We start from the raw sequence: 24,991 nt of genomic DNA, 5'->3' as shown, positions 1-24,991 counted from the left end.
AATGTCAGACTGAAGTCTAAAACCATGTTTCCAGATCTGGAATCCAGACAGGGCCCCCAAGAACTTACACAGAGAGAATGGTTTTCTTGAGCATCTCTGACCATCTTCTAGGAACCAGACAAGCTGACTTTAAAATCCTCACAGAAAAACAAAAGAAAATCTACAAAAGAAGAATGACGAACAGAGAGCATCTCCTGTCACATATGAAGACATCAGAAGTGCTGTGTTAGGCAGAGCAAAGGAAACAAAGCTATGAGGAACAGAAAGGGCAGAAATGGAGCCCAGTACGGCCACCCAGGACCAGCGGTCTCAGCACTGAGGAGGCTGAGGAGGGAAGACTGTAGCGATCGAGGCCAATCTGGGCTGAACAGTAAGTTACAGGCCAGCCCCAAGTACAGAGTGAGACCTAGTCTCAAAAAAAAGAGGAGGAGGAGGAGGAGAGAGGGAGGGAGGGAGGGAAGGAGAGGGGAAGGGAAAGAAACAAACAAACCAACTGACAGTACAGAAACAAACACGTCAGTGTTGCCATAACAACTAGATTGACATGAGGGGTCATTATTGGACACCTTATAACAAAAGAAAAGTCAAGTATTTCAATGGTAACCACTAAGAACTAGAAGAAATCGAATTTTTAAGCAGGCCTAAATTAGAAAGGTCTTTTAAATCATTATTGAGGGGTCTGGAGAGATGGCTCAGTGGTCATATTGAAGGTCCTGGAGAGATGGCTCAACAGTTGAGATCACCAGCTGCTCTTCCAGATGACCAGAGTTTAACTCCCAGGACCTACACAACCATCTGTAACTCCAGCTCCAGGGGACCTGCATGCACAAGGTGCACACACATCCACTCAGGTACACACACAAACCCTAATAGAATAAATAAATAAATAAATAAATTTAAAGATCTTTAAAACCCTAAAATACTTCAGCTGTGTATCACCCGAAACTATTAGCTATGAAGAAAAAATCACTAAGGTCCCAACATTCTGTTCAATTACTGGTCTCCTGTAACCAATCTAAACTAATCTAAAATGAGAGAGAAAAAGGCGAATCAAGAAGGAATTACTTTATTACAGTGTTTGCTTGATATCAGTAATCTTGTAAAATCGAATATGTATCTTGGAGGATGAGGAGAGAAGCAGGTGGAAATTGAGGATTAAAACATCAGGCAAAAATGCACTGTCTCTTGGAGACCACAGGCACCACGCAATGAGGGCAAACATCTTCCCAAATTGAGTTGAGCCTTTCTGAACAGAAGCCGTCTCTGTACAGCATCTGCTTCCTCATTCCAAACTCCCCAGGCTCCTCTTAAGAACACCCTCCGACAGCCCCAGCTCTGATCCTGTGAGGACCCATCTGGGTTGGGGTGGGGGGTGGCTGAAAGACTGGCCACAGCAAGGCTGGAGTGACTTCAACAGACAATAAAGGCTCTGACAGAGAGAAAGGGAAATCCTACATGGACATGCACAAGAGTAACTTAAAGATAACGCAAAATGCCCTTGGAGGAGAACGGTCATGGTCAAGACTATCACACTGCAAAACTGTTTAGGAACCACAAAAAAAGGTAACAAAACTAAACTCACATCTATGGTTTGGATGTGACAATGTTCTCATGAGGTGGTGACACTCTGAAATGATGGAACCTTCTGGAGGGAAGATGGTAAGGAGCGCCAAGGTTACTTACTGACGACATGTCCTTGAAGGGGATTATGGAACCTCGGTTCCCTCCTCGCCATCCCTCTCTCTGCTTTCTGGCCATGAGTGGCTTTGCTCTACCACACACGTCTCCCATAAGGCACTGCTTCTTTACAGGCCCGAAACAAGACAATCTATCGCAGAGTGGAACTTCTAAAATACTGAGTGAAAACAACAACCTCTCAATAAACTGACCACCTCAGATATTTGGTTATAGTGACCAAGACCAACACATCCCTAATATTGAGTTTTTAATAAAATGAGGTGTTTTCAAGGAAATGCTAGCACACAGCTAATAACAATAACGAAAACCGCAAGAATGACTTGAGCTCAGCCTACTCTCTTTGAACTACTCATGTGAATTACTCTTCATCTTCCAGCTCACCTGTCTCAGAAATAAACGAACACTAGATGAATTTTCCGCCCAGCTTTGCCATCCATCACTCCCCTCGTGACAGAGAACTTGTTTCTCGCTATTTAAAAATAATAATAATAATAATTCTGGGGCCAGACAGAGGCTCAGCAGCGAAGAGCGCTTGCTGATCTCAGAGAAAACTTGAGTTTGGTTTTTAGTACCTGTGTCAGGAGGTTCACAATTGCCTGGAACTCCCGCTCCAGGGGATCTGACACCCTCTTCTGGCCTCTGTGGACACCTGTACTCACATGCACACACACACCCACACACAGACATAAATAATAAAACAAAAATCTTTTCCTCCTCAACTTGACAGGAGACATTTACAAAAAAAGAAAGAAAAAATGTCACTACAACTAATATCACACTTAATGCTGAGACTGAGAGCCAAGACACACACCTCTGTGCAGGACTGCAATGGGATCCCACCCAGGCCAGTGAGGCAAGAGAGGAGGGGAGATCAGGGCCAATGAACGTGGTAGATGAGCAGCAAGTCAGACTGGGGAGACAGTGACGTCACTTTGCCGTTCGGCGTCATGACTCACCCATGTCACCATGTCACTTGCAGAAAATCTGAAGGAGCACACAATCAAACTACTCGAATCTGGGAGCGGGACGTGGCTTCGGGGTGCAACACTCACAGTGTTGGTGAGAGGGGTTAAAAATGGGCGATGTTGAGAAAGGCAAGAAGATTTTTGCTCAGAAGTGTGCCTGGTGCCACGCTGTAGAAATGGGAGGCAAGCTTAAGGCTGGACCAAAGCTTCAACCATCTGCCGGGGTGGAAGATGGGTCAAACCACAGGATTCTCTTACACAGATACCCTCGAGAGCAGAGGCATCACCTGGGAGATGACGCAGGCATGGAGTGAATGTCTGGAGAAACATCCCTGAGCATTAATGACTCGCCAAGATTAAGAAGGGGGAAAGAGCAGACCTGATACCTTTAAAAGGCCACCATAGCCACCGCCTTATTTACAAGACAAATATCCTGTGACTTTTAGTGACAACCATAATGTAAGCCATACACCAGAACTCTGATCATGAGCGGCTACCAGAACGTTTTGTTTGGACAGTCCTGATTTACGCAAGGTTGGCTCGCAGTAACAATCCCAGTTTGGAGGCACCGCCACTGTGGCCCTTTCTAAAGGTGGGGTTGGATTTAATCAGGAATGTTCAACTTTCCGCAGAGATGGGAAATGCCAACTTCAAGCCTATGGAACGGTCTTCCACTTAGATTTCTATGACTGTTTTACACTACATTTACAGAAAATGTCTAAACGTGGGGAGACTCCCTGCCGCAGATCCGAGAAGAGTCTGCACTTGTGTTCATTGGCCTGTTCCTGTTCCAACACAAGGAAGCAACGGTCTCTATTCTTGACGATGCCGATTTAATTAAAATTCCCTGTTGTCAAAGAATGACGCCTTTCACTGCTGAACAGTGTTTTTGAGTGGTTTGGTTATAATACCAAGCAGAGAAGATTTAACACTTCTCACACACATGAAAGAGAAAAAAAAGCCTCACAAGAATCAAAAGATAAGTTCAAGGGTGGAGTCCCTTGGAAAAAAGAGTTGGGTCAGTGGTCAGTGGTCAGTAGGGAAGGTACTTGTGGCCTAAGCTAACGGCCTGAGTTCCACCATCTGATCCACGTAAAGTTGGAAGGAGAGAGAACACAAGCTCCACAAAGCTGGTCCTCTGACTTCCAGAGTCCTGCTGTGGTGTGCACACACACACAACAGTAATCATAGATCATTTTTAAGTGGTTTTGTTTCAGGGTTTTTTTTGTCTGTTTTTGTTTTTTGAGACAGGGTTTTTTGTGTAGCCTTGGCTGTCCTAGGACTAGCTCCGTAGACCAGGCTGGCCTCGAACTCACAGAGATCTGTCTGCCTCTGCCTCCCGAGTGCTGAGCTCAAATGTGTGAGCCACCACTGCCCTGCCTACAGTGATTATTTTTTTGCAGTTAGGATGAGTCCTCTTAATTATTTTATTTTATGTATATGGGTACCACGTGCATGAAGTGCCCATGGAGGCCAGAAGAGGGTACCAGATCCCCTGGCACTGGAGTTAGAGCCGTTTATAAACTCCCATGCTAGTGCTGGGAATGGAACCCAGGTCCTCTGCAAGAGCAGCCAGTGCTCTCAACTGCTGAGCCCTCTCCAACCCTGTCAGTATCCTAACTTTGATACTGCACTAGTCCCAACAGATGTGATATTGAGCAGAGGGTACATAGAATTGTTCAGTACCCTCCTTGAACTTACTATGAACCTGCAATTGTTTAAAAATAAAAAGTTAAAAATAAACTGTAATTATCTATGCCTGGTGATGCAGGCCAGAAATTCCAGCTACTTGAGAGGCAAAGACAGGAGTGTCTCAAGTTCAAGGCCAGCCTGGGCAGTTTAGTGAGACCTGGTCTCAAAATAAAAAGTTTAAAATACGAGTTGAGGGGGCAGCGAAATGGCTCAGGTAAAGGTGTTTGGTGCATAAACTTGACAACCTGAGTTTAATTCCCAGATCCAGATCCTACAGCAAAAGAAGAAAACCCACTCCTGAAAGTTGTGCTCTGACCCACACACACACACACACAACCAGGGCATGCATGCATCCACACTCACACGCACACACAACGATAAATTTATAACGATAAATAAATTTTATATTTAAAGGAGAGAGGGTGATATAGCTTGGTGATACAGTGCTTGCCTGGCATTCACAGGACCATACATCCAATGTTCAATACTAGTAAGTAAATCAATATTAATTGCATTTCTATATAATAACAGCAAACCCCCAAGAAGGAAATGAAAATCTGTAGATGATCCTTCTGTGCGTTTGGGAACCTATCTTGCATCTTTTTTGAAACAGCAAATACGGTTAGGAGCAGTATGCAGCTCCACACCACTCCAAGCCAGACCAGTCATGTCCCCAAACAAACTGGAATCACCCAATTAACACCCCAAACCTCAGACCCATGTAGCACTCCAGAGGCATCACAATTCAGAGACTGGATCCCAGAAGTTAGGATTCTGGAAACCCTAGAGGTAAAGCATTCCTGTAGGAAGCAATACCTTTCAGATGCATGTCCCCAGGACCATCTTATGGTACTGGATCTCAACAGGTGCCAAGAACAGAAGGCATGCTGGATGGCTTTATGTCAGCTTGACACACACTAAAGTCATCTAAGGGGGGTGGCCTCAATTGAGAAAATGTCTCTAAAAGATTGGTCCATAGGCATGTTCTTAATTAGTGATAGCCAAGTGAGCTTCCTTCACATATCAAGGCTATTTAAATACAGACACACACACACACACACATCTGAACAAGCAGAGACTCAAAGTACTTACACACCCATGCTAAAACCCAGGTTCATCACTTGGACCACAAATACAGTCAATTATCTCAATAACAAGTTCTCAGTTATCCCCAAATGGTACCCAACTAATACCACCCTAGATACATCAGCAAGAGGTGCCTTCTTCAACAGATGCGTCAGAGCTGGAAGTCTCTCTAACTGGGGTTTACTAAAGCAAGCGGAGTAAAAGGCTAGTGAAGGAGTCAACATCTGTGTATCCAGTGGTAGAATGAAGATGAAATAAGACTGGAGTCCCGGACAGACAAACAGCAGGCATGAGACTGAAGAGATGGCTCAGGGGTTAAGAGTACTGGTTGCTCTTCCACAGAACCCAGGTTGGGTTCCCAGAACCCACATGGTAGCCCATAACTCCATACTCCAGCTCCAGGAGATCCAATGCGCTCTTATGGCCTCCACAGGTACTGAATGCCGGTAGTGTACATATATACATGCAGGCAAACACTCAAATACATCAAATAAAACTAGATTGAAAAAATAAATTAATTAATGGAGGTTAACCTTCTATGCCTTAACTATGTAGAATACCACGAAGATATTGCGAGGAAATGGGGGGAGAGAGGGGAACACAGTCAGGTCAGAATTACCACGCAGGCAATAGGTGAGAAGAAAGGATGCTAGTCAAAATGGACAGGTTCAAATGAGCAGGCCATTAAGGTGCTTCTGAGGTTGCTATTTCAAAGTCAATCACTAGAATAATAAAGTCTTTCCTGACATCCAAAGAATTTAATCAATGAAAGAAACCTAACAATGAATAACTAAGTAAATAAAGTGAAGTGAAATACAGACATAATTACAGTGACAGAATTGAAAACAAACATAGTTAAATAGCAATTAATGTAAATGATCCTAACTTGCCTATTGAATGAAAAATATTTTCAAATTGTTTAGGGCAAACTATTTTGACTATATGAGTCGTGTTTAATATTCAGAATAATTAGTGCATTTATAGGAAGTTCCAATGCATACTCAAAAGGTTAAAGAGTAGACAAAAATTTATTAGGCAAATGGAAATATTATGTTTTAATAATATCGGTTAAAATAAAATTCAAGCTGAAACTACTGACATAGACAATGACTACTTATAGACTGAAAGCTCTACTTCCAATGAAGGAAAAGCTAATGACTCATGGGAACCAAATAACGCATAAGAAACAGAAAAACTGCAGAAACACCATCAAGGGCTCATACCAGGAATGTAACAATGTTTCACTATTGGCAATGTAGCAAGAAATTCACCAAACTAATAAACAGCAAGAGAAGAATTGTATTGTTACCTCTCGAAAGGGTGAAGACGTTTTGGATAGAATTCAACACCCATTCATAATCCCAACAACAAAAAAATCTCTTGAGGAGGCAGGAGCGATAAACTCAGTGGTTAAGAGTGTGTAGTGTGCTGGGCGATAATGGCACACACCTTTAATCCCAGTACTTGGGAGGCAGAGGCAGGAGAATCTCTGTGAGTTGGAGGCCAGCCTGGTCTACAGAGCAAGTTTCAGGACAGGCTCCAAAACTACACAGAGAAACCCTGTCTCGAAGAAAAAAGAAAAAAAACTAACAGAGAAAACAACAACAAAAGAGTGTGTACTGCTCTTCCAGAGGACCTGGGTTGGATTCCCAGCACTCACATTGGGTGGCTCACACCCTACTATAACCCCAACTCCAGAGGATTTGGTACCCTTTTCTAGCCTTCACAGGAACCTGCATTCACATGTACATATCCCCACACACACATACAAATAATTTTTTTAAAAAATTTAAGTCTCTTGAGTGAATAGGAATGGATGAATTCTTTCTTGATGTGACTTTAGACAAACATGAGAAAGAATGAAGGAAGGCACACAGGCTCACACGAGGGTGTACAATCACTAACATTTAACACCCTAAATGAATGCTCAGAGCACTAAATATTTTCCAGGTTTTTCTCTTTCCTAGCATTTATGGCTAAGAATGTTCCTCTGAGTACAATTTTAGCTGTATCCCAAGTCCTTACATACAGTATTTTTATATTACTTCTAATCAAAATATTTCTAAAATGTAGTCATTCCTATTATAACATTTTCTCTGGCCATGGGTTACTTAGGGAATAATCTTCTGGACACATTTGGCTATTGATTTTGTTTAATTTAAAAAACAGCATTCTATTTTATTTGAATTGTCTAGCATCTGCTGGGATTTTCTTTTGCCCCAATGAGCTGGGAGCTTGTGTAAATATCTGTGTGAACTTTAAAGAATGTGTACTCATAGCTTTTAGGAGCAACATCTGGACGTGTCAGAGAAATGGATTAATTATGTCATTCAAATCTTTACTAAATTTAGTTCCAGCCATTGCAGAAAATGTGTTTATAAAAAAAATCCTACAATTTGTGGTTTTAGTTCCTTTATTTCATTTTAAACCTAAACTATAAAAACTAAAAATATTTCTAATTATGTAGACATCCTGTTATAGGGAACAGGAAAGTAAATGACCTCCTCCACAATTTTTTTTTAATCACTTTTTTTTTCAACTAATCGTTATCCAAAACGGCTTAATGTCATCTACCTGGAAAATAAAGTAATTTCTTTAGGCATCTTCCCAAGTTTAATTGGGTCATATCCATAACTCTGGGGAGCACAGCAATTTGTTTAATTACACAGAGGTGCATTTTGCAACTAATTCATATTGCTGGGTACACATGAAGACAGCAATTCTCCACAATACACTCTTGACAGATTACTGACTTTTTATAACTCGGGGATACTATTTTTCCCAAATCAAAATTACCTTGGCCTCGCTCTCGGCAAAGAAGGCAAACGTCACTCCTCTCCTCAGCACCTAGGCACCGTCCTTCTGGGCTGAGACAGGGGCCTAGCATCGCTCCTGCTCATGGGTCCAGACAGCCACCGCTGGCATGGTCACCTGATCTTAACGCCAAACCACCTGGACTCTAGCATAAAGCTCTAACAATCCAGCCGAGTGCCTGGACTGGGTGAAACACTTGTATGCCACTGTCCTTCCAAGAACCTCAGAACGTGGGTACAGAAGTAGTCTTGATTGGCACCCTCTAAATTCGGTGATGTGTTACCTCCCAATTTGACCCAGCACCTCCGCTAAGGCCAGTGTGCTGCCCCACCTAAGACAGCACATTGCAGGAACCCCTTCCCTTTGCGATCACGCCATGAGATCCTCAAGGAAAGGGAGGTCTGAGTCATCCAGATAGCCATAGAACCCAGCAATGCCTAGCACATACACCCTGCCTCAACTGTTCCCCCTGCAACTTGTTTTCTGCATAGCAGTTCCAGGAATCCATCATAAATGATACCAGCCTCTTTCCTGCTCAAAAATGTGTAAAAACCTCCCACTTCAGAGTACAAAGTGCCACCACGGCCCACTCGGTCCTAGATTGCCCTCCCTGCAGTTGCAATCAATTCACACAGCTGGGCACACACATCTCCAGACATCTTGGGGACAGTTATACTCCTCGGTTACCTTACTTAGCTCTTTCCCAAAGTATCTGTGCAGACAGCTCCCTCCTTCCCTTCCCTCACAGGTGCTTACGTCTCACAGAGGACTTCCCTGACCACTGTACAAACCTGGGATACTCTTTGCCATTATCCCTTATCTTCCTAGACCATCCCTACTGTCTGTGTTTACAAGTTGCCCATCATCTCTCCCCAGTGAATGGTACAAAGCCGATCCTCTGAAACTGGGGTAAGTGTTTGGCTATAAAGCGTCACAGCTAACTATTCCACTCTTGGCAGGTTGCACACTTCTGGTTGCCACCACTGACCTCTGTTCCACTCTACCTAGCTGTCCTAAGGCAGTTACACACCACGAAGAAACAAAAGGGTATGTCTGTATACCAACACAGTCTTACCCAATCAGGTAACAATCTGGGATGCAGCTTACCAACTGTCCTACTTTCTGATAATGAGATAAAACATTATGACCAAAAGCAACTTGGGAAGGAAATGGTTGATTTTATTACCCTAACACTGTCAACCTTAGTCCATCATGGAGGAAGTCGGGGCAGAAACCTGGAGGCAGGAACTGAAGCAGAAGCCTTGGAAGAACCCTGCTGACTGGCTTGTGCAGCCTGGCACCCAGGACTACCTGGCCAGGGGTAGCCCCACCCACAGTGGGCTGGGTCATCCTACATCAGTCATTAATCAAGAAAACGGCCTACAACCTCCAGGCCAATATGAAAGAGGCAATTTTTCGGTTGAGGTTCTCTCTTCCCAGATAACTTAGCTTGTGTCAAGTGGATAAAAACCAAAAAACAAATGGGTGCACCAACCTCTGCTGTAGCACACAGTGAGCAGCACTCCGAGTGAATGAAGCATCCATTTGGTCTCTAAATCTGCCTTCAATGAACAGCACAAAATACTGTGTCCCTGCCCCCAAGCTGAGAAAACAGTCACACAAATCCTATAGACATCTTACACACACACACACACACACACACACACACACACACACACACACACACGCCTTTTAAACTGTTTCTGAATGGCAGCTTGAAGAAAATGCGATGTGAAATCAAGGATTTATTAAGGAAGCTGGTACGTTCTTTGCGAATAGTGCAAACCACAGCACAAAGCTGAGTTTTGCTCCCTTCACTAAAGGCCACCAGGATGCAAACCACCACTCTCAGTCACCCTGGGCAACAGCTGGTGACGCCGTCTCTTCTCTGGGGGTTCCCAGCTACACCTACGGCAGGCTAAACGAGCCTGAGTCCCAGCACAGCCAGCAGTTGGGGGGTTGACCGTGCTGGCTCTGGGAGCCTTCCACAGGCTCTTATCTTTTCCCAGCCACCACTCAAACCACCCAGGATCCCAGTTCCGACAGAAAGCGTGATGCAAGGCGAAAAGACTGACTACCAGAACATCCACACAGAAGTTCACTAGGGATGCCAGCTGTGGCGGAGACACAAGCCTCCACGCACACAGATTTCTCCGGCCAAGTCATTGAAATCTGGCAGTTACTGAAGCTGTTAGCTCTGCCATCTAAAATGCTGGCCATGGAAACTTAACCAGACCGGAGGGATGGGCCTTGATGTTTTACTCCCGATCCCCATAGATTAATGATTCTTGGAATCCACAGTTAGCTCTTTATTGTTATGGGTACTTCTTATGAGCTAACTCAGATCTTCATCTAGTGAAAGGCAAGCAAAAAGCCTCCACTGACTATGGCCAATAAAACCATAAGCATCTCAGACAATAAACACACCCACTTAAACACAACTAGTCACTTTCACTTACCTGCAAGTAGACCTAAATTCTTTGTCCAAAAAGAGAAAGCACTCTGAGTATATTAAAATGCAGAGTAAGATACTGTGTCTAAATTAAATCTGACAATCATTAGACACCAAAGAGCAAAAAAGGGAAACCATAAACTTCTGAGTGCCTACTGGCGAAACAAAGTTAATAATAAATAGACTGGGAGTGTGGCAGCTGTGTGGCTGTTCTAACCACTGAACTGCCTGCCCTAGCTGGCTTGCTGCTGCTGCTGCTGTGATAAAGGCACAAGCAAAAGCAACGTGGGGAGGAGCAGGTTTATTTGGCTTCCAGATTACAGTCCATCACTGAGGGAGGCGGAGGGAGGAACCGGAGGCAGGAACTAAAGCAAAGGCCATGGCGGAATGCTATGTTGTTCACTGGCTTGCTCCAGGCTCACGTCCAGCTGTCTTTCTTAAACAGCCCAGGCTCTACTGCCTAGGGATGGCACCGCCCACCGTGGACTGGACCCTCCTATATCAATTAGCAATCAGAAAATGCCCCACAGCTCATACTCACAGGCCGATCTGATGGAGGCAATTCCTCACTGAGGTTCCCTCTTCCCAAGTGACACTTGACTGTGTAAAGTTGACAGCTGAAGCTAATGGTAACAACGTGTGAGCCTGATACAGTTCTTCCAGGTTTTATGCTTTTGTTGGTCTTTGTGTGTTTGCTTTGTTTTGAGGACGTATAGAAGGAACTGGACATGTCAACACTGGAACAATTTTTTTTTAATTAAGCTTATGTAAGGCTCAAACAGCAAAGAAGTCATGAACATTGTGAGGATAGCTCAGGTATGAATTTATCATTATCCCTGGCAAACCTTGAAACTGCTAAAGGGCAATGTCAACTTTGGGGGCGGGGAGTAACAGCTTAATAGAATATTTCAAGGAATGGTTCAACTGCAGTGAAGTCTTGAGAAACATTGTTGCATTGTGTAATTAAAACCAGTTGCCTGGTGACTGGGGAATTGGGGGATTTCTGTAATTTCTAGTTTTAAGTTAAAAGTCAAGAAGCCAGGCTCGGTGGTACTATTAAGGCTGGTGAGTAGGGCCAAGAGTGAAGTCCAAGCCTCACACAAAGACTGCAAAATTAGTATTCCAGAAAAAGCCCCCCTGGCAAAGAGGATGAGGGACATTTGACCCAGCAAGGCCAGTAAGTAACAGACTCCACAGGCATGACGAAGGTTCTTCAAACGTCATGGCCAGGAAGCCAGGAAGTCAACACACCACCTAGATCCTTGGTGCACCGCTCCCATGAGCCTCTCCCTCTCCCTGCTCAGATCTGCTGCCTACTGTAGTCTTTCTTAATACATCTGAGCTTTCTATCTATCAGACACGTGTCTCTGTCCATTTCCCCTTCCTGTTCAGAGACACAAAAACCTCGAAGTCCCAGCAGCTGCATCCAGAACTCCATACTGCTGACATGGGAACTCAGGGTCCCTTCTTCAGGTTTCAGGTCTCATAGATGACAGAATTTTACAGCTGACCCAGAAGGGAACTGGAGAACAATTTCATGAGAGCTGGATTAGAGGAAGGGACAAAGCCAGGATTTTGTTGTTGTTGTTGTTGTTGTTTTGTTTTTAAGTGAAGGGGTCAGAAAAGTAGAAGAAAATGGTAGATCAAGAGAGAAAGAAAAAGACAGAGTTCTAACTCAATGCAGGGAGGCTTAGTGAGGATTTATAAACTACTGCAGTGAGGAAGGGACTTCTGGGTAAAGTCCCTATCTCAGGGGCAGTAAGCCGGCTGTACGGGAAAGGCACTTGCTACCAAGCCTGAGGAACTGCATTCAACCCCCAGGACTCATATGGTAGAAAGAACTCCTGTAAGTTGTCCTCTGATCTACACACACACACACACACACACACACACACACACACACACACACACACACACACACACATACACACGGAGAGAGAGACAGAGAAAGAGAGAGTGAATATAATAATAAAGACATTTTAAGTACATTCCTTTTTTTTTTTTTTTTTTTTTTTTTTTTGGTTTTTCGAGACAGGGTTTCTCTGTGTAGCTTTGCGCCTTTCCTGAAACTCGCTTTGGAGACCAGGCTGGCCTCGAACTCACAGAGATCCGCCTGGCTCTGCCTCCCGAGTGCTGGGATTAAAGGCGTGCACCACCACCGCCCGGCTTAAGTACATTTCTTATTAAAGGAATAGTTAAACAGATCACTTAAAGTATAACTAGGGCTGTTTGTGTTCAGGTGGTTAACTTGACAGATCTATTAACATTAATATTCTCTCTCTCTCTCCCTCCCTCTCTGTTTTTTTTGAAACAGGGTTTCTCTGTGTAACAGCCCTGGTTGTCCTGCAACTCACTCTGTAGACCAGGCTGGCTCGAACTCCCCAGTGCCGGAACTAAAGGTGTGTGCCACCATGGCCCGGCTCATTTATATTAACTCTTAAAGTAGGATGTGTCTTTGTAATCTTATATTCTTTTGGGCAATGTAAACTATTTTATATATATATCCATCTAGCACCAGTCCAGGGCTATAAGTACAACTCAGAGCCTGATCTTTCACTAAAAATCATGTAACAGTAGTTTAAAACAACTAAAAAATAAATGAACGAGAAATGCCATCTATAAAATAGTCAAGATTTACCTGGAGAAAAGTTCCTCTTAGTGGGCTGGGCTGTCCTGTTTGCTCCTACCGCTGTCATAAACACCAGGACCAAAAGCGGTTAGGGAGAGAAGGATTGCTTTGGCTTCCCCATCCTGATCAAAGGGTGTCAGGGAGGGAAGTCGGGGCAGGAACCTGAGGCAGGCGCATAGGCAGGTTTCACAGAGGAGCACTGCTCACTGGCTTGTTCTCCATAGCCTGCTCAGGCCACTTTCTTATAGAACCCAGGACTACCAGCCTAGGGGTGACACCACTCACAGTGGACTGCCCCCCCCCCACATTAACCATTAGTCAAGAAAAGTCCCACAGACACTCTCACAGGCCAATCTGATGGAGGCAATTCTTCTACTAAGGTTCCCTTTTTCTAGGTGATTCTACCTGGGTCAAGCTGACAAACACTAACTAGTGTAACTTCTAATCCAAAGACCAAGACGTTAGGCTACCAAGATGGCCCAGTGGGTAAAAGCTCTTGCCGGTTGACTCCATGTTGGAAGGAGAAGACAGAATCCTGAGATTTGACCTCTGACCACACACACAGAGACACACACACAGACACACAGAAATTCAAAAACCAAAACTTTATAAGCTCTGACGTATGACACAAGTAGAATGTGCCCCACCACAAAACTCAGTTTAATGCAAAACAAAAATATTATAAACGTCGTGTAAGATTAACTTGAGGCCACGCATATGATATATATAAAACATTCATGAATTCTGTGTTTGTACTTTGGTCCCATACTCATGATACCTCATTATGTTTATGCAGAAACTTCCAGCATCCAAAGCACTTCTGACCCTGGCCACTCCAGATAAAGGATACTTAAACAGAAGCTTGATCATGTAACCAATGGGACCTAAGACACAGGCATCCAAACATGAGGACTGACCGTTAGTGTTGAACCTTAAACACTCCAAGGTCTAGTGTTAAAGTTTTGACTGCCATAGAAATGCGACAGGGAAATGGTAAGATTAAGAGGTGGGGCCTGATGGGAAGTTTCAAGGAATTGGGGGTGTGGGATTGTAGGACTCAGTTTCTTCTTCCTATACCTACTCTGGCCTTGAGTCCCTTATATCATGATGTAACATCTTGTCATATGCCTAAAGGCAAGAGAGGGCCAACTGATCACAGACTGAAACAGTGACCCAAAATAACCTTTCACTTCATAAGCTGGTTATCTCAGGCATTAGTTACAGTAACAGACTGAAAATGACTAGCACACTGAAAAGGAAGGAAACCCATAAAATTACATGGTAAAAGAGTCAACATATACATATATAATACATATTTACTCTAATTTATATATTTATAATAAGATATGTAAATGACAGAAGACATTTTCTGTGGGAGCCCGTTCTCGGGTTCCTCGTGGCTTTACCCAGCAGGTCCGTATAGAGGATGATTAGACCACCGGCCTGAGTGCAGGTGTCTGAGATGGTCTGCACTTGGCTGTGCTGGGGGAGGAGGTCTTTTGCTCCACCCCTTGGCATCTCTATAAAAACCCTGGGGCAGAGACAGTCGGGCCGGTTGGAATAGGTTCCAGGCCCTCTCGAGGCTATCCTTTATTTTCTATCTGTTTATCTCCGCAAGATTCTCCGCAATAAATCCTTCTATCTAATATTTCCTGCTGCTCGCACTCAAGAAAATTCTGGGGAACTGTGGGAGTGGTGGGTAAACACCCCACAATTTTCGACCAATTTCAACACCACTGCTCCACTGGGCTGGTGGTAGAGGGGACCCTAAGAACACGCCCCAGGAAAAATTTCAAAAAAGTACAAAGTGGGGGGCATAGGCCTGGTGATGCAGGCCAATAATCCCATCTATTCAAGATGGAGGCAAGAGGAGCCGAGGTTCTGCTTGAGCAGCCTGGGTAACCAGTGAAACTTGTCTCAAAATAAGAACGCTTTAAGAAGAGTTGGCGGTAGAAGGCATACCTAGCGTGGACAGGGCGTAGGTTTAATTGTTTGTACCATCTAGAAAAGGTAAAGCCAAAGCTGAAAATTACCCACAGATCCTGAGATCAGAACCAAGGCTTAGAAGCTTGACCTGAAACATGAGAGTGTACCGTGGGATATTCGGAGCATCTAAAATTAAAATTAAAAATAATTTAAGAGAGTCCTCAGAAGAAAGAAAAAAACAGTAGTAACCTTCAGAGCGGGCATGGGTCCAGGGAAAAACGATGGAAGAGCGACTGAAATGTGAGCATGGAAAAGCCACTCTATCTAGGGCTGCCTACCAGCCTGGGGGACAGGCTCTGACCCAGACAGAGCTGGCCTTGAGGCAAGTGCACAACACACCCCTCAGAGAGTACTCATTCATCAAAGAAAAACAGCCAGAAAGGGACACTGCCCCTTTAAGGACAACATGACCTCAAGGGGAAGCCAAAGACAGACTAGCCCAAGCTGGAATCCATTCAAACAAGGACTACCCTGTTCTAAAATCTCCAAAAGAATTATCCTGTACCCGACGCCCTTCTCTGGTTCCCATCTGGAAAAAAGAATTTCTACTCTTCTCTCCTCCTGGAGTTTTAGGAGCCCACCTACCCTGGCTGGCTCCTCTCTCTTCCCTTCATTTCTTAATCCACAGTAACAAGGCTTGGGAGACTACTCACCAAAGCTACTAATGGCACCCCAGGCCAAACCCAACAGCTTTCTTGAAGTCACTATGAAGAGGAACTTCTCTCTGATTCCTCCCATCCAAGTTCTCTACACTAACTCAGAGCCTTCCAGGTAAAACCCCAAAGGCCACCCTTTACCTGAACTCCCTGCATCCACCCTTCACCCCCACTCCCTGCATCCACCCTTCACCCCCACTCCCTGCATCCACCCTTCACCCCCACTCCCTGCATCCACCCTTCACCCCCACTCCCTAAATCCACCCTTCACCCCCACTCCCTAAATCCACCCTTCACCCCCACTCCCTAAATCCACCCTTCACCCCCACTCCCTGCATCCACCCTTTACTGTTACCACCAAAGTTCCAGAACAAGGCAGTCTACACTCCAGATCTCCACCCACTAGTGAACCCTGGTGCATACCGGCCTTAAGGCTCCAGTCTCCATCACTAGGTGTCACTGTCACCTCAGGGTCACAGATGATGTCCCGGCTGCAGCACACTCCTGGTAGAGGCTCCCTTGAACACCGTGACCTTCTTGCTTCTCAATCACCTCACACCTACCTTTCAAATGCAGAGTCCCTCAAATCTCATGCCACCCTCCACTGTTCTTACACTCCAGAACACTTGTCCCGCAGCAGCCGAGACTTAGCCTGGACAAGGGTAACCCACCATCCCATATCACTAGCACCAGATGCTGCTGTCCCAATCTACGCCTAGAAATCCCAGGCTGCCAACCAAATCACAAACCACCAAGGACAACAGAGGACTGCCCTAGAAGTACCACCCAGCCAACTAACGATGGAGTCCTAGCAATTCGACCTCTTCAAATCTCCCTCCTCCCAGCCTTCCCTCTTCCGGCTCACCACATCTAACCATGTCTCTCTTTTGTTCAAAATCCTTCAACCACAGCCTGCTGTCCGCTGAGGTTCCAACTCCACCATCAGCAACAGCCTACACTGTTTCACTCTCTCTCTCTCTCTCTCTCTCTCTCTCTCTCTCTCTCGTCTCGCTTCGTGCCTCTTCCACGCGCTCACACCCTCCGACTGTTTTCAGTGACTCCACTGTACCCTGCCCATCTCTCTGTACGTTAGTTCTCCCTCCGCTGAGACCAGAGCCGACTCCTTTTCATTCACTTACTCTGGGAGCTTTTCTCATCTCAGAACAACCCCTTAATTCTGGTCAGTGGTCCTCCTCTGAGGTTTTATGGTCCTTTCAGGATACAAACTGTAGGCTGGGCAGCAGTGGCGTACGCCTTTAATCCCAGCACTTGGGAGGCAGAGCCAGGAGAATCTCTCTGTGAGTTCAAAGCCAGCCTGGTCTACAGAGCGAGATCCAGGACAGGGACCAAAGCTACACGGAGAAACCCTGTCTTGAAAAACCAAAAAAAAAAAGATACAAACTGTAGCCAGTGTGTACACAGAAAGCTTCACAGGCAGCCAACAGAGCTATCTATCCTGTTATCAGTATATTGCTACCATGCATGACAAACTCTAACGTATCCTGAAGGTTGAAGAGAAGTAAATGAACACATTAGGTCACTCAGGAAGCTTGCCCATCATGATACTGACCACACTCCACTGTCTGTCAGAATAAAGTACGGAGATCTGAAAATCTCCTGTCTCTCACCTCTGTAACCCCAGTGGATAAGGTAATGCTTGGTACTGAGTACGCACTCACTAAATAGAAAAGGCCGCTTGAAAAAAAAATCAAATCAAATCTGGGGGCTGGAGAGATGGCTCCGTGGACAGGAGCACTTGCTGCTCTTCCAGAGGACTCAGGTTCAGTTCCCAGCACCCACATGTGGGCTCAAAACCATCTATAACTCCATTTCCAGAGGCTCTGACGCCCTCTTCTGGCCTCCATGGCGCTACACGCACATGGTGCATAGACATACATGCAGGCAAAACACCCATACACATGAAATAAACAAATAACTTTCTAAAAAGCCTGGAAAGACATACCCCATAGTATAAAGTTTAGTTAGTCCCGCAGAAAGAGCATTGGCGCAGACACAAGGCGGGAAGGGTAGAAGTCGACACTCTTTAGTCCACGCGTCTCTATATTGACATTAAGTATTTTTTCCCATGTACATGTGGTTCCAAATGCCCAAAAGTAAAGTTAGAAAGGACGCCTAACAAAATGAAAGCGCTCTGAGGCTGGGGAGACAGCTCAGAGGGTAAGAGCTTGTTACACACGCGTGGGGACTGGGTTTGGAGCTCAAGCACCCACGTAAGAAGCCTGGCATAGTCATGGATCTCTGCATCCAGATCCCTCAGTAGGCCCCGGGTGGATCTCTGGGAGTCCAATTAGCGAGAATGAGGAGGGTTTATATGAGCGAGAATTGTTGAGACCAAGGTTGGATAAAGCACAGGGACAAATAGCCAAATGAATGGAAACACATGAACTATGAACCAATGGCTGAGGGGTCCCCACTGGATCAGGCCCTCTGAATGGATGAGACAGTTGATTGGCTTGATCTGTTTGGGAGGCATCCAGGCAGTGGGACCAGATCTTGTGCTCATTGCATGAGTTGGCTGTTTGAAACCTGGGGCCTATGCAGGATTGTTTGGCTCGGCCTGGGAGGAGGGGACTAGACCTACCTGGACTGAGTCTACCAGGTTGACCTCAGTCTGTGGGGAAGGCTTTGCCCTGGAGGAGATGGGAATGGGGGGGGGGGTTGGGGGGAAGGTGAGGGGGACGGGAGGGGGGAGAACAAGGGAATCCGTGGCTGATATGTAGAACTGAATTGTATTGCAAAATAAATTAATAAAAAAAAAAAAAAAAAAAAAAAAGAAGCCTGGCATAGCGGTGCATCTGTAACCCCAGCACCGGGGAGGAAGCGGAGGCAGAGACAAGGGGTTTGCAGGGGTTGATGATCATCCACTAAAAAAAAAAACTGAAGGTCAGAGATCTACAGAGGACCCAGTTACACACATACACACATGTGCACACATACACACATGTACACTGGACACACCAAAACTGAACTTAAACAAGCACTTAAAATAAGTTAATTAACTTGTAAAGAATTGAGAAGGTGAGCAATTTGAAGTCTGGGCAGCAATTTAGAGACACACTCCCAAGGGAGAACCACAACCTACATTCTTCAAAGGAAATTTCTGGAATCAGAAAACCAGCAAAACACAGCACAGACAAGTCTTTTCGTATCTATTGAACAAAACTGTTTTCATGCAAGCATTCCAACTGCCTGTCAACATGTAAGTCTCTATGAAAACTGTACAGTATGTCTACACAGACACACTGATGACAGACCACGTTGAGGGTGAGGGGGGTTGTCAATGCTGGCACGACCACCTAGCAAAATGTGTTCCAGCTTTATCTGCAGAATTTTTGAGATGATCGGCAACCATCACTGAGAACGAGATTATAAATTTTAAGCAAACCGGTCAAGCCATGCTCTAAAGCAGCTTCACTTGAAAAAGCTGACTGCGCAGAGGTGAGGTTTATACACGGGTCTAGAACAAGAGTCTTTCCCCTGCTGTAAGTAAAGCACCACAAACACCAGTCCAAGCGAGGTCCCCTTTACAATCCAGTGAGCTTTGAACATCTAAAACAACACAGCTTTCTTAAAAATCAACTCTGAAGATCTTTTAAATTCAGAAAACTGAGCGCTACAAAGCAGCTATGAGACTCCTGGGAGAAGGAAGCTGAGAAGATACGATCTTTAACTGCCTTTGGGAAAGGTCAAACCTGCTCTCTCTGGTTTAGCCTCTCAAGTACATGAAAGAACTGGCTGAAAAGATCCACTCACTGCATTGTCTCGCTGCTTGAATAGGAAAGTTTGGTAAAGCATACACAAAAACAGCCGGTGCTCAGGAGAATTTGCCCTGGACCAGACAGAGAAACCAGCCAAGTGTCTAACACTCTAAGCTCGGTTTGGTGTAGAGTCGCAGGTATTGTCACAGTTTTAGACAAGCTAAACTTTCAAAATGTAAAACATTTCAAATGCTCAGTCTCTCTCTCTCTCCCCTTACAAAAACGTGGATTCAGAATCTTAAAAGTCAAAATATCATGCCTCATTAGGCATTTGAATTCAACAGCTTCGACGCGAAATAAAAAGGACCCTTTTTAACCTTCGTCTTTTGAAAACTCAAAAAAAAAAAAAAAAATCACTGCTAGAAAGCAATCACCATATTAAAACCAACCCCTAAATGATAAAGAATCCCTTACTCCACTCAACAGCAGCCAAGAAGATGACAGGCTCCCTTTAATCCCAGGCCTATCGCATAGTTTCTCAATAATTAAGAACTCTGCTCTCCACTGCAGAGAGGCCAAACCAAGAGGAAAAATCGGCATTTGCTGGGAAGTACCAAAGCCAGAGGGGGGAAAGATGTTCAGTCCGGGAAGCTGCGCCGTGGACCAGGCCGGGAGCAGCCGGAGCCTCGGTGCACGCGGCCCGCAGGACCCCGGCGCAGGCCAGGCCGCACGCGGGACGGGAGCTGTCGGGATGAAGGATGCGCAGGGAGGATGCGGCGCCACCTGCGGCCGGGAGGGACCAGGGCAGGTCCGCAGCCCGAGCGCGGCGCCCCCGGAATCCCGCTCCACGTCCCCCAGAGGTCGGCCAGGAGCCTGGCAAGGACCCCCAGCCGCACTCACCGTGCCGCGATCCCGGCTCCATCGTCCCGCCGCCCGCACCGCAGCGCGCAGCGGCGACAGACGCCGCCCCCGGCCCGGCACCGCGCGGCCACGCCCCCTTCGCGGCCAGGGGGCTGGATTGGCGAGCGCTGCGGCCAATGGTGAGCGGTCAGGAGCGGGTAGCGTAGGCGCTGCGGGGGCGGGGCGTTGCGGAGGAGGCGGCGCCTCCTCAGGCCTCCTCCTCCTGCTCCAAGGTGGGGAACTAGAGGACCTGGGTATCCCCTCTGCTTGCAGACCCCATGAGTCACCACCTGTAGCCTAACCTTCACCTGGGTCTTGAGGGCTTCTGACACAAGCTGTCTACATACCTGTAGGTCCTCAGACACCGTGCAGGGCTGAGGATTCACCCAAGCCTGAGAGGATTATAGCCCTGTCATCAGTTGGCATTAAGCCCTGATCAGATCGGTTCAGAACCCTCCCATCTTTTTCATCCACAGATTCCTCTTCCCTCTGTCTTCACCCATTTCCAAATTCTATTCCCCCACCTATGAGGAAAGCCATACTATCTATTAAACAGGACAGTCTTGAACTATCAACTCATCCCAGTCCCAGGTGGTGCCAGATAACTGAAAAATAAGCGAAAATAAACAAGACAGGGAAGAAAGGGAATAAAAGAGAAGACAGTATGTTCTCCCAGGTTCCAAAGGAAATGAGTTTTACAAACACAAGTGTTACACATGCCTTTTGTTTTTATTTACAAACCAGATCACAAAATGGAAACGTGTGTGTGTGTGTGTGTGTGTGTGTGTGTGTGTGTGTGTAATCCCAATATACATAATCCCAATAAAGAGCTCAAGGAAAACTGATTCAGGTTGTCTTTAAGGCAAGTGATAAACTAGCCACTTGTAAATGCCTGTTGATAGAGATTTTAGCAGAGTTCACACCACCAGAAAGACAGTAGAAAAACCATGCACTATTCACAAAATCTACACTGCTTTCAAAGAATTTTAACAGCTCTATCCTCAGTTTCCAGAATGTAGCACTGTGGAATATACAGGTAAACAAGATTTCAGTTCCTCAATATTCTAAACATTGACACTGGGATGATAAATTTTTGCCCAGCCCAAAGATGAATTGACATTCAAATTAAAATTGTCTTTCCTCCTTTTCATCTGCTCTTACCCAGGGGAATGGCTGCCCTGTGTATATCCAGGTCATCGATCAAGAACTCCAAACGCTGAAGGTGTTTGATACCCAGAATGCCTTGTCTCGCTAGTTAACATTTTCCTCAGTGCTCCTTCTTCAATAACCTTCGCCGTACCTAAGCTGCCTCTAGACTTACTTTGAACATACTGTGATCCCTAATTGCCTGTTCCTGGAGTGTTGGCAGTTGCTACATACAGGTCACTGCCCTTTAACTAGATCTCAGTTCCCTGGGGAAGACATCACTTTATTCTCTGCTTCCATCCAGTGTGATACCATGTACCGTCATACTGAGTATGTAGTACACATAACTTACTGTTAGCATCATGTCCACAACATACTGAAATTATTTCAAATGCACTACATCTCTAAACAAGAAGTCTGGAGCAAGCACCAGAGCTCCTGCAACAACATCTCCATGGTGTCACATGTCTTGGGCTTTTTAGAGTCATTAGTAATATGTCCCTCATCGTGTGACACTTGCCATCATCTTTACAAGATGGGTCCTCTAGACATCGCATCACATTCAGGAAAATGGTAGATAGACAGACAAAGGGCGAAAGATCAGTGATTTCCATGCCAAGGGGATCTACCCCTTTTAACAATCTTTCCAGGAAGCCCCAGTGAGCACCTTCCCTTTGTTTCTTCTTTCTTTGTAGCCTGTGTCACATGGCTACAAAGGAGTCGAAAGTATTACATATTGAAGATAGAAAGACATCCAGTTTCTGCTAGTAAGAGGGAAAAAGTATGCAGAGCCTGTGTATGGCCACTACCTGCCGAAGTTGCTAAATAAGTAAATTCATGACTGAGTCTCCCATTTGCCTTATTCATGAGAAGACCCACGTTATAAAAAGCTACTGAAATCTCAGTAAGAAAACAATGTACAGGGTTTAAAAATGAGTAATATATCTGATCAAACCCTTTGTCAAAATGGGCATGGGAAAGCACAGGGATTGAATAGGCGTATGCTCCACCAAATACACCATTGGGGAGTTATAAATTAAAACACAAATTAAACAGCACAGCATACATACTGGATTGACTGAAATCCAAAGACGCAACAATGCCAATTGCTGGCAAGGATGCAGAACCACAGGACTGCTCATTCACTGCTGCTGGGAATACAAATGACACAGCCACTCTGGAGGAGAATCTGGCAGTTACATACAAAGTAAAGACCAGTTTTTCCATAGGGTCCTGCAAACACATTTTTAGAAATTTATCCAATGGAATTAAAATGTATCCAAGTGTATACAAAACTCGCACCTCAGACTGGAGAGATGGCTCAATGGTTAGAGAAATTGCTGCTCTTGCAGAGGACAGGGGTTTAGTTCCCAGCACCAATAGAGAGCTCACAATCATCTGTAACTCCAGTTCCAGGGATCAGACACCCTGTCCCGACTGCTATAGGAACTGCACACACAGTACACATATATACACTCAGTCATACACACATATACATAAAATAAATATTTTTTAAAATCTTAAAACATATGCTTAAATGTTTAGCCATAATCACTAAACACTGAAAGAAACCAAAATGTCCTTATTGGTAAGGAGATAGCCAGTGGTGTATTCAGATAGTAGATATTCCACAAGGAGAAAAATTGAGCCATGGAGCCACAAAAGAATGATGAAACCACTCACAGCTAAATAAGAGAAGCCAGTTGGGGGAAAAAACGGTGTGTTACATGATTCTGAAAATGTGACATTCTGAAAAAGTCAAAAATATGGAGAGCACAAGATCAGTAGTTGCTAGAGGTTGGGGGAAGTAGAAAAGCAAAGACTGGATAGACCCTTAGGACAATGCAGTTCCACTGGAGGTGACACTACAGTGGCCACGTGTACATCACACCTTTGTCCAGACCCAAAGAATGAAAAGTTCTCATGTAAACTGTGGGCTCTCTTTAATAAAAATGTACCTACGTGGGCCTGCCAATTGTAACAAGTGGGCCACACTAATATATTTATAACCAAAGCCTAGGAGGAGAGGCTGAGTGCTGGGAGGAAATGTGTGTGCTTACATACTCAATTATTTTTTTTATTTTTTATTTTTTTTTAGACTTTTTTTTTTAGAATTTATTTTAATTTATTTTAATTTATTTTGCAATACAATTCAGTTCTACATATCAGCCACGGATTCCCTTGTTCTCCCCCCTCCCGTCCCCCTCACCTTCCCCCCAACCCCCCCCCCCCCCATTCCCGTCTCCTCCAGGGCAAAGCCTTCCCCACAGACTGAGGTCAACCTGGTAGACTCAGTCCAGGTAGGTCTAGTCCCCTCCTCCCAGGCCGAGCCAAACAATCCTGCATAGGCCCCAGGTTTCAAACAGCCAACTCATGCAATGAGCACAAGATCTGGTCCCACTGCCTGGATGCCTCTCAATTATTTTGTAAACCCAGATGTCCTTTCTAAAATGAGTTAGTCGTTGACAATGGCAAACCCACAGAAACTGTAGCCAACACAATGAAGACAAACTTTCATCATCTCAAAAGGTCACCTTTGCCCTAGTGAAGTCACAAATTACATTCGAGTCTTTCCTCACATAGATAATTAAGTCCTTATGCAACTTTGTATTGAAAATCTTCCGAATGCAGAAGAAAAGGTAAGGAATTGTAGGGCGAATGCCCGTCATTATTTTGTCATTGCCCACACACCGCCACACTGGCTTTTCCTCCTGCAGGTGCTCACTCTCGCTCCCTCTTCTTTTTTCTCTCTCTCTCCCTCCATTCCTCCATCTCTCTCCCCCTTGCTCTCTCTCCATCCCCCCCTCCTTTCTTTCCCCTCTCTTCCTCTAGCCATGTAAGTTATTTAACTAAACCACTTGGAGGCAAATTCCAAACACCAATACATTTGACCCTAAATGTGTCGGTTTTCCTTCAGAGTTGGAAAAAAAAAATTGCCTGAGAAAATGAACTGTAAAGGTGGGGCGTTGTATTTTAACTATGGTTTCAGAAGTCCAGGTCCCTGTTTGCTTAGCTCTGTTGCTTTGGGCTCCTAGCGAGATAGGACATCATGACAGGAACGCTGTGGCGACTGCTTACTTCACAGTGGTTATGCAAAACAGGAAGAAGAGGTGGAGACCCCACTATCCCTTTCTGCTTCAAAGGTAATTCCGCAGTGACCCCCCTCCTCACACAAGATCCCAACTCTTAAAGGGCCCACAGCTTCCCAACAGCACCTTCACATGTGGGCTTTTGGGAGACATTTAAAA

At 45.2% G+C, this 24,991-nt stretch overlaps 1 protein-coding gene across 4 annotated transcripts in view; it reads right to left on the bottom strand.

Annotated features, from left to right (window-relative positions):
* Positions 1 to 20,720, bottom strand: part of Wasf3 (WASP family member 3) — a 93,525-nt gene extending 72,805 nt beyond the window's left edge. For 3 of the 4 annotated variants that reach the window (XM_052754499.1, XM_052754496.1, XM_052754500.1), the window contains exon 1: positions 20,598 to 20,720. The gene's annotated coding sequence lies outside the window, so the exon portion shown is untranslated. Of the gene's footprint in view, positions 1 to 20,171; positions 20,272 to 20,597 lie in introns of those variants that run through there. The other variant, XM_052754498.1, reaches the window with a different exon arrangement.
* Between the last annotated feature and the right edge of the window lie 4,271 nt (positions 20,721 to 24,991).

Source organism: Peromyscus californicus, unplaced genomic scaffold (assembly GCF_007827085.1).
Source record: "Peromyscus californicus insignis strain IS unplaced genomic scaffold, ASM782708v3 Scaffold_2__1_contigs__length_46816999, whole genome shotgun sequence".
Classification (NCBI taxonomy): Eukaryota; Metazoa; Chordata; class Mammalia; order Rodentia; family Cricetidae; genus Peromyscus; species Peromyscus californicus.
Note: the sequence above shows the minus strand (reverse complement) of the source record. Positions and strands in the feature narration are given on the sequence as shown.